We start from the raw sequence: 11422 nt of genomic DNA, 5'->3' as shown, positions 1-11422 counted from the left end.
GGTCTACAGAGTAAGTTCCAGGACAGCCAGGGCTACACAGAGGACCCTTGTCTTGGGGGCGAGGTGAGAGGGAGAAAGAAAAGAAAAGAGGAGAGGAGAGGAGAGGAGAGGAGAGGAGAGGAGAGAAGAGAAGAGAAGAGAAGAGAAGAGAAGAGAAGAGAAGAGAAGAGAAGAGAAGAGAAGAGAAGAGAAGAGAAGAGAAGTTCCTAATCTGTGAATGTATAGTATAGCTCTGGTACATTCATGTCTTTTAGCTGCTTGGTGGTTTTGTTAAAATTCACCAACTGGCTAATTAGTTGACTAACTTAAGAAATAAACTCTTTACAGAGGCTGTGTGTGAATGGATGACTAAATAAAGTCTGATATATCTAAAGTGAGAAAGGGCAACTGACAGTTATTTGCAATTTTAGTTTATTTTTAGGTGAAGGGAGTTCAAAACATTATCTCATATTTCCAGGTAGGTTAATTATGAGAAATTGTTGTCTTATTAACTCCTTTCCCTTTTCTTTTTTTTTTTGGTTGTTGTTTCTGCAACTGGTTATATTTCTTTAAAAATGTATGAGCATCCATTTATATGCATGTGTGTTTGTGGTATGTATGTATGTATGTATGTATGTATGTGTGTGTGTGTACACATGTGTAGGTGCGTATGTGTGTACACACTTGTGGAGGTTGGAAATTGATATCGGGTGTCTTCCTTCATCACCCTTCACTTTATTGACTGAGGCAGGGTCTTTCAGTTGAACCCAAAGCTTGCCAGTTAGCTAGTCTATGGAGACATCTTGCCTTGGTGATCCCAGCTCCGTCCATCATGTCCTGGGATTATAGGTGGCTACTGGGTCTACCTAGCTTCCTGTAGGTTCCATGGATCTGAATTGAACTCTGCCCCTCAATGCTTTGGGAACACACTCTATCTCCTGAGCCATCTCGCCAGCCTTTATTTCCCGTATGTTTGAGAACAGGCTAGCCTAACCCCTGCTCTTCCCACCTGTATCTCCCGGGTGCTCAGAGTCCATGCCTGCACCACTTCCACACCAGGCTTTGGTTTCATTTCTAAGGGAAAAGGGGAGGACAGGCTGTGCTTTAGGTTCAAGGATTATTTACCAATGGCAATGAGAAGATCCTTCCATTTATTAGGTAAATAGTTATTTAGCACTTGTTTTTAACATTAACATCTCATCCATTAGCATAAAAAATGGAATGAAAATCATTTGAAGCCCTGTGTGGCTGAAGGCAAAACTGCTTCACAAACCCAAAACTAGCAACCAACCAACCAAAAAAAAAAAAGCATTTGAAATCCTAAGGCGGTGATACTAGCCTTTCCAAAAACCATTGTCATTCATCGAACTTTGACATTGCTAAGAACTCCAAACCAAAAGAGGTTTAAACCTTCACATTTCTGTCTGTCCCCAAACTCACTGTTACACAAGAAGCAAGAGTATAGCCAATATAGTAGTAATGATTCTCTTTATTTTATAAATTGCTCTAATTTATGTTTTAATTTGTGTATAAAAAACAGAGGTGGTTTGGGGAGGAGAGAAGTGCCAGGACAGGTAGTTTGATGAGGAACTATTTTTTTAAAATAGGATCCTCATTCCCTGTGGCTTTGATGCTCTAAGCCTTCTTTTACTACATTCTGGGATAAGATAAGACAAAGGTTCCTCCCCAGTCGCTCTGGGCGAAGGGCACCTGGCAAAGAAACTCACCTTGGAGAACATTCTGGAAGAAGAATGAAAAGTTTCCAGGAAAGTTAATGCTGGAGAGGGTACAAGGAAGGTGCCCTTGATGGCCAGATCCCAGAGGGACAGAAGGCTTAAAGACAGCCATTCTCAACCTGTGGGTTGTATCCCCCATAGGTTGAGATATCAGATATTTACATTATGATTCATAACTAACAAAACTACAGTTATGAAGTAGCAACAAAATAGTACTATGCTTTTGGGGGTCACCACAACATGAGGAACTATTTTAAAGGGTTGCAGCGTTAGGAAGGCTGAGCAGGGTTTAGGGGGTAACTTTGCGTATGGTCCCTCAGGATCTGCCATCAGCCTGTAAACCTTCAAGGAAGTGAATGGATTGGGTTTCCTGCAGAAGTCAGTGAGTAATTAGGATTGACGTCACTCCTGCATAAATCTACGTGCATAAAAAAGACAGCAGATACCTCAGTGACACCCTTCCTGTATCCTGGGAAAGAAACAAGGGAGAGGATCAGTTGCCAAATGCCAAGTGTTCAGGCTTAAGGATAGAGCTGTCATACAGTTTTAAAAGCAATCACTTTTCTTCTGGTGGTGGTGAAGTGCAGTGGTAGAGTACTCAGCTAGCAAGTGTGACTCTCTGGGTCCGATCCCCAACATCGTGCATCTCACTCAACACCCATGCTCTTGTGCATGCACACACACACCCTACCACATGCAGATGCACATGCACACACATTGGCTCACACATACACACACTCACACAGATACACACAGCCTCACACAGACACAGACATACACATAGGCTCACACAAATACACACACACACACATAAACACACTCACACAGACACACAGACACACACACATTCACTCACACACACACACACATGCTTACTGACACAGACACACACACAGGTTCACACAGGCACAGACATATAGACACAGACAGACACACAGATACACAGACACACACACACTTTTTTTTTTCTTTCAGAAAAAGGTATAAAGCCAGGTTGTGGTAGCACATACCTTTAATCCTTGGGAGGCAGAGGCAGAGGCAAGCAGATCTCTGTCAGTTCAAGACCAGCCTGGTCTTCAGAGTGAGTTCCAGGACAGCCTAGGCTACAGAGAAATCCTATCTTGAGAAAAAGTGTCCCCATAAAAGACCATACATTTTAAAAGTGTCTTTTATTTCAAATTTTGGTTTTACTTAATTAAGAAATTTTAATATCTCTCTCTCTCTCTCTCTCTCTCTCTCTCTCTCTCTCTCTCTCTCCCTCCCTCCCCCCCGCCTCTGTGTGTGTGTGTGTGTGTGTGTGTGTGTGTATGTGTGTGTGTGTACAGTTGCTCTCAGAGACCAGAAGACAGTCTTGGATCCCTTGGAATTGGAGTTACAGACTGTGTGAGCTATCAGTCAGTGCTGGGAAGAGAACGCATGTCCTCTGTAAGAACAGTAAGCGCTCTTAACCTCTAGGGCACATAGTTAGATTGAAAGGGAGAACCGGGCGTGGTGGCGCACGCCTTTAATCCCAGCACTCGGGAGGCAGAGGCAGGCGAATTTCTGAGTTCAAGGCCAGCCTGGTCTACAGAGTTAGTTCCAGGACAGCCAGGGCTACACAGAGAAACCCTGTCTCGAAAAAAAAAAAAAAAAAAAAAAAAAAAAAAGAACGGGAGAGTGTGGTGAGCTTCTCTACTGATACACTACCACTCTCCAGGTATTAAATTGGGACTATTCAGACCAGGTTTTTCTTCAGACAATGAAACAACATGTGTCGTTTGAAATATATGTGATCCATAATAGCAGCGGGAGGGCTGGGGGGCTGGGTAGCCAGGCACTTGTCTTGAAAGCCGGAGAGCACCAGAGCTCAAGCCAAAATGCTGGGCATGGTGGCTCACTTGTAATCCCAGTGCTAGGGAGGTCGGCACAGGTTTGCTGGTGCCTAATCAGCATGGCCCGCTTGTCACGTTCCAAACTAGTGAGAGACCTTAGAGTCGGGGAGGGGAGGATAGAAAGAAGTGGATGGGGTTCGTTGCTGTGTAGAGACACCAGGACCAAGGCAACTCTTATAAAGGGCAACATTAAACTGGGTCTGGTTTATAGTTTCAGAGTTTCAGTCCACTACCATCATGGTAGGAAGGATGGCAGAACCCAGGCAGACATGTTGTTCTAGAAGGAGTTTCCTGTTCTACATCTTGATCTAAAGGCAGCCAGGAGGAGACTGGATTCCACAGTTGGCCGGGAGATGCTTTCTTTCCACACTGGGCGGAGCTTGAACATAGAGACCTCAAAGCCCAGCCTACATTGATGTTCTTCCTTCAACAAGGCCACACCCACTCCAACAAGGCCACACCTCCCAAGAGTGCTACTTCCTCAGCCAAGCATATTCAATCCAGCATAGCACCTAAGGAAGGATGTTTGAATTTGAGGTTATCCTCTGCCCTACACACTCAGGAACACAGCCCCATACTCCCACACACCTATGTCTGCACACGTGAGCATGCACACGCATGTGCAATTCTAACAGGGGGGGCGCTGTCTTTAAGCGCCTCAGTCTTCCCAGAGGCAGTAATTTTCCACTGTAAGATTGTATCCACTGGGCACACTTGAGTGAAGTCTCCTCACTCCGCAAGGGAAGGAGAAGGCACTTGGCAAGGAATTTCCGACACCAGCAGTATTTTTCATTTGCATATCGTTAGGTGATTTGCATGCTAGTTAAGTGAAGGATGCTGCAAATGCATTTTTCATTTACATTACCGAGCGGAGGAAATTAGAAGACGACAGGATGTATGTAAAAGCACTTCATAAAGCACTCTCAGAAAGTAGTCCCGTTACAAAATCTGCCACAAGCTGGGGAAACTTTTATTCTCAGGAACGGCCGTGAGGCACAGGAGAATGACTTATAAAACCGGCATTGTAAGTTACCAGGTAAGACGTTACACTAAACATCCTACCATTTGATCTTGTAGACACTGAGATGAAGAGATCGCTAACGTTTCAGCCAGGTGTGGTGGTTCAAGGCCAGCCTGGTCTTCACGGTGAATTTTAGGTCAGCTAGGGCTACATACTGAGACCCTGTCTCAAAAAAGGAAGAGAAGGATGAGGGAGTGTGTGTGTGTGTGTATGTGTGTGTGTGTGTGTGTGTGTGTATAATTTTTTAAACTTGTGTAGGGGCAACATACGTGTGCCACAACTCACATTCAAGGGACAGCTTATGGAAGTCTATTCTCTGGGCCCCAGGGATTAAATTCAGGCTGTCAGCTTTGTTGGTAGGTACCTCTCCCCTCTATGCCATTTCACCAGCCCCAGGATTGTTGAAAACCCCAAATAGAACACCAGATATTTACTTCTTTTTGTTGTTTTTGTTTTAGAATAAGAATATCTTATTTGTTTAAAAAATTTCAGATTGTACATCCTTTGTATGTGTGCGCATGCATGCGCCGGTACCATGGCTCACAAGTGGAGGCCAGAAGATAGCTTTCCAGAGTTGGTTCTCTCCATCCACCACATGGGTCTCAGGGATGGGGCTCAGGCCGTCATTCATGCTTGGTGGCCAGAATCTCTACACACTGAGCCGACTCTCTGGTCCCAAGGTCATTGTGTTCATCCAAGCTTTAGATTCTTGTATTCTGTTATAGAAAAAAGTATCATTGGGTTTCTTTTTGAATAGCACCTCCCTTTCCTTTTCTACTTTTTGGGGTGACGTTTAGCCTTCTCAGTCCGCCTTCCTCATGCGTGAGCTACATTCTTACTCTTCCCTCATCTCCTCTATCCTTCCAATGGGTGATTTCTCCTATTATGTTTCTCTCTTGCATCAGGCACACTGTTTTCCCTACACCTTGAGACTTTCAGGAGTGCGTTTTCATTTCTAGAACCTCGTTTCTCTTCCAATACATCTGCTCTGTGTCTCCAGCCTATCCCGCAGACTCCGTATGCTCTCACTCCCACATCTTCATAAAATATTCTTTACGCATCCGAAGTGTATCCGTGTTAGACCACTTCCGGCCGTTAACACTCTGGCATTTGTTTTTTGATAGCTCTTTTCCACGGTAGTCATATTCCCATGAGCTTGATAGCATGTTGCTATCATCGCTGTGTGTTCATCTTCAGGGGTTCTTGAGGGAGGACTATGCTGTGGAAGCCTGGGGTGGTTATTTTTAATGCCTTGACTTGACAGGGCCATGGGGTGTTCAGAAGGATGGTTTGACACAGGGCGTACCCGTGAGGGTTTCCAGGAGAGGTTAGATTTGGACTGGTTGATGGGCATAGCCTACAAGCCCTGGGGAGAGTCTTCAGGAAGAACAGCTTGCTCTTAGCATTCCTAGCTTCCAGGAAAACTATGAAGAAATTGATTTCCATTGTTTAAGCTACCCAGCCTGTGCTAGTTCCCCCTTTCCTTGTTGTGACCCAAATACCTGAGATGGAACAACTCAGGGAGGTAAAGGTTCATTCCGCCCCTCAGTGTGAATTGATACAGCCCATCCTGACAGAGGATAGTTGAAGGAGCTGCCCCTCAGCATTGCCTGTCAGATTGCAGATTCGGGAATGCTGGGTCCCACCTCATGATCTTCTTTTTGTTCAGCCCAGGACCCCAGCCCATTGGATGTTGTTGTCATCGACATTCAGGGGGACTCTTCCCTTTCCCAGTAAAAACCTTTCCGGAAGCATGCCCATGGACACACCCAGAGATGTGTTTCCATGGTGACTACATCCAGTCAAGCTGATGATGAAGATGAACACAGTCTACGGTGTAATTTTTTTTTATAGAAATGCTAGAAAATTAAGATGGTTTTCAACCCCCAAGCATGTGGAAATTATCTCACAAACACTTTTGTATTTATGTCTGTTATATATGAGCTTTCAGGGCTTCAAAGGTTTGTATCTATTTTTAACCAATTTTTATGTTAATTCATTTATACCGAGTCATCTTCTAAGAAATTGGAGGCAGGGTCCGCTTTCCAAGCAAAGAGCATTTATTCAATCCAATGAACATGTGACCCACGGCGGTGCCGTGCCTTTCCTTCAGCTGTGCCCATTTCAAGGTTCAGTTTATCTTCCTTGGTGACTGACTCCCCAGGCCAGCGACGAGGTTTCTCTGGCTCTGCTACAGCTTCTGGTCTTTATGGGGCATGGGGGCGGTTGTTGAAGTGATTCTAAGAGCTCCTCATTTACCCCTGGGTGTATCTGGTTCCAGCCTCCACAAGGTCTTTTATCCTCCATTGATGCCTGGGACATCAACCCTCCTGTTCCAGCTTCTGTTTCTTAGCTGTTTCCTTTTCTTTTTTCTTCTTTTTAAATTTTATTTATTATATGTAAGTACACTGTAGCTGTCTTCAGACACCCCAGAAGAAGGCATCAGATCTTATTATGGATGGTTGTGAGCCATCATGTGGTTGCTGGGATTTGAACTCATGACCTTCAGAAGAACAGTCAGTGCTCTTAACCGCTGAGCCATCTCTCCAGCCCTTCTTAGCTGTTTCTGCTAACCAGAGAACGGGAGAGGTGTAGTAGGAGGGTATCTCTTCTCATGTCGAATCTGAAACGTGTTTGCTTTCCAGTATGTATTGGAAAGAGGAAATTTTTTTTTTTTAATTAAACATTAGAAGCTACTTTGCTGTTGTGAAGTAGACCAAGGAAATCCCCTGAGTTATATAGAACTGAGGATATAGCTCGGTCAGTACAGCGCTTGCCTCATGTACCGGAGGCCCTGAGTCTGATCACCAGCACCCCATAAAAAGGGGACGAGGCTGCAAATCTGTAAACTCCGGACTCAGAACATGGAGGTAGAAGATCACAGCTGTGTGATTACATAGTCAGTTCAGGGACAGCCTTGGCAACAAGTGGCTATATCCCAAAACACATAGATAGATAAATAAACAAATACCATGCTAGTAGTTAATTAATAACTATCATGACTATGCATATGGCGATGATCTATAGCTGTAACATATCCAAAGAAGGGCAAATACGTGATATATAGAAATCTAGAGAAAGAGAAGTCAATATATTTAAGTTACATACGTTTAAGTATGTAATGCAAATACTGTCCTCACAACTATGAATTACTTTCTTGTCATAGTTGGGCAGAACTTATATGTTTCATGTTTATGCTTTTCCCACACATGTAACCTGACAAATGAAAATAAATGATCATCTGTAATCACCCCAAATCTAGAGTCTTTAGTGTACAGTCAAGTTTCTCAAGCTCATTTTCCTCTTGTAAAGGCTCCCCCAACTCGAATGAATTTTTCATTATCAAGAGGGACTCAGTGTCCCTCCGCCCCTCTGGCTCTCTGAAGTTTGATTATGATTAAAGTGTTCAGGAGCCCAGATCACCAGCTTTCTGCTGAAGGATGTCAGATGACCTTGCCAGGGTGGAACCATCAGTAAATAAGTATGAGTTGGGTCCGGACAGAATGGAGGAGGAACACGTGCTGTGTGGTCATTCTGTATTCTCTTCGCAGCTCAGACAGGGAGAGAGATCACACATAAGGTGGTATGGGGAAGAGGGTTTTTCTGTTTTTGTTTTTGTGTTTTCATTTGTTTGCTTATCTTTCTTTTGAATAGACTATTCCCACGTTGTCTGTGGTCATCGCGTAACCGCAACTGTAGGAAGGAACCCAAAGGAGACAATGAATGAAGTTCCAATAGAAACCAGGGTGTCTGCCTTTCCATACACCCCAGGTCTAGCCTCCACCTTGCCAGTGATTCAAACTGACATTTTAGCCAGATATGGTGCTATAGATATATAATCTCAACAGTGGAGAGACTGAGGGTTCCCCCTCCCCCAAACTATTCTGATCCAGCAGCTGGGAAATCTTCTGGGAAATCTTTCTTGAGTATAGACTGCCAGGCTCCATGACACAGCATGCTGAACCAGAGTCTAGAACTCTTTCAGGACCTGGAGAGTCCCAGGTACACTGGCGTTTGCGAAGGTGTGGCTTAGATGCCTCTTGTTGTGGTGCACACCCACAATCCCCGTGTTCAGGAGGTAGAGGCAGGAGGATTGGGAAATTAAAGCCATAGAGTGAGAAATAGAAAAAGAAAAGCAAAAATGTCCAGTCTGGAGTATTATCTTCACCCAATACAGTTCATGTTAACATTGACCCTTTGATTTGTTAACAATGCGCGAAGAAGAGGAAGGTTTCCCCCTTTCCCCTTGTTCCATCCAGCCAGATATGGTGCTATATATGTAATTTATTAATTAATACTAATTAATAAATTATACACACACACACATACACACACACAGAGCACAGCACTTTGCATGCTGTTATCAAGGACCGCAGGGGGATCTGGTTCTTCACATATAGTATATTTTTAAATCTATAAATGAGCCAGAGATACTGTTTCCACTCAATCTAGCACAAGTATAGTTGCACCTCCAATCTCTATAGTAGAAGCAAGGCACAGTCCCCTTCCAGGTTAATGGTTCCTCTCATCAAACTGTCGTTCCTTGGTGGTCGAGTGCCACATGCTTATTTCTTTCCTATTACCCATCTTCTTTGCTATGATTATCCGTCCTTCTAATATTAACAGCAATTAGACTCACCTCATGGTGCGTCACGCCGAGTCAATCTTCGACTGTCAAAGCAGGGTGATCTTAGTCTTGTCTCAGTAACGAACTTTGACAACCAAAACAAAGTGTGGGCAGAAGACACGAAGAGAATTAGCAACAAAGCATCGTGGACGACACAGATGTCTGGGACATCTTGGTGGCTTCTGTCTTCTCTCAACCCATGGAAATGATGGCATTCATTCCTCTGGGACTACGGCAGGGACTGTGGCCTTGTCTTAAATATTTCTCTGCAAAGTTTGAAAGGAAAACTCCTTAAAAGTCATTGAAACATTAGCATTCTCTTTCTAAATCTAATCTATTTAATTTTATTGGAAAACATTTACATAGCTCATCAACAGACTCCCTAGTATTGAGTAATATTTAGCATGCTGTAATCACAGAAAAGAGAGATTTAGATTAAATGCTGGGTTTTTTTATTACTATTCAATCATCGTAAGTTGTTCCACTTTTTATCCTTTTAGTCAACAGATTTCAAAGGAGGGAAAATATCTTCATTTGCAAGCATACCTGTATTTATCTCCTATTATATTTTCCATTAGTGTCTCCATGAGATTTATTCCTGGTGATTTTCAGCAAAGTAAATGTGAATCTGCTCATGCCAGATGCTAATAACAAAGATGAATGCATCCTATCTCTTAGGGATGTTACGCGAATAAATTAGATAATATTTACAGGAGATTTTGACCACACTAGAGGTAGTATAGAGATGAAATACTTTTTAAAAATATTTAAAGAGCAATGGTTGCAAAAGTCCTGTTTAGTTTTAGCCACACTGACTCTACTGTACCAAGGTATGTTTTGGGTGAACTCATAGGGGCTTTGCTGGATAAACATCACATCTGACAGCCAGAGCCAGGTCTGGGTTGGTTCAGCTCAGGCATCTGTTTCAATGTGCAAAGTAGGCTTTTCTCCTCTTTCTGTATGTTTACATGTATGAAACCTGGTATACTGGTGAAGCCTTACATATACTGGGTCCATCATCAGAATTGTTTTAGGCCTCTTTCTAGACTTGATGATGTATGGAGAGTATAGGCAAGGAGAATGCACAGCTTTAAATTTGTTAATATAGAAACAGTTACACTGTCTGTCTGTTTGTCTGTCTGTGAACCTACATGAATGAGTGTACATATATGTTTGTGTACACACACCTGTGTGGAGCCTAAAAGATGTAGTTCCAAGGAATTTATCCTCCCCCCCCCCCCCCGCCAAGACCTGATCTCTCATTGGACTGGACCAGCTCAGGAAGTTGGCTAGGATAGTCAGCAAGCCTATGTATGGGTCTGTCTGTCTCCCTCTCCCAAGAGCTGGGACTACCATCACAAACCATCATGTCAAGCTTTCTTATTCTTTAAATCTGAAGGCTAAACTCAGGTCCTTGAGTTTGTAAAGCAGGCATTTTACTGAGTTATCTCCCCAGCCCTGTGTTCCATCTGGATCATCTAGAACCACACTGTAGCTTTTAGAGGGATGGTAGACAAAAGAGGATCATAGTTATTCCCTATTAAAGGCCACAGCACCCTCATAGAAGTAGGTTAGTTATTAGTTACAGTCTTAGCACCATTTGTTGGACACAGGGAAATCTTCTGTTCCCATACAATTTTCAAATATCCTTCTATGCTGGCCCAGTGCACAACTCTGTCTTGAGTCAAGAGAGTGGTGGTATATTCATTATAAAAGGCAAGAATAATATATATGTACATATATATATATATATATATATATATATGATTATAATGTGAAGCAATGCAATAAACCAACACTTACTGCATACCTACTACAGACCATGCACAATTTGAAGTGCTTCATGGAGATCCCCTCACTAACTTCCTGTCTCAACTGTACAAGGTAGGTACTATTATCATTCCAATGTCATAGATAAAGCACCAGGCTGAGAGATATTAAAAAGCCTTCCCAGGTCATGCAGGTCATCAATAGAGGCGTCTAGCTCCGGGCACCCATACTCTATACTCTGACTATGATTTCCTGCCTCTTTCTCCGTGGCCATTGGAGCACCAGAGAACCTCAACAAGCAATCAAGCCAGAAACGAACAACAGCACACATTTCATACTTAATATAAGGGGAAATGTCAAAGCTAATCACGGTTAGAGTGTATCTAAATGGTGGCATCTGTCTGGAAGAGCCAAGATT

The sequence above is a fragment of the Mus pahari genome, chromosome 21 (assembly GCF_900095145.1).
Source record: "Mus pahari chromosome 21, PAHARI_EIJ_v1.1, whole genome shotgun sequence".
In the NCBI taxonomy this organism is placed as follows: Eukaryota; Metazoa; Chordata; class Mammalia; order Rodentia; family Muridae; genus Mus; species Mus pahari.
This window is presented reverse-complemented; position numbering follows the sequence as displayed.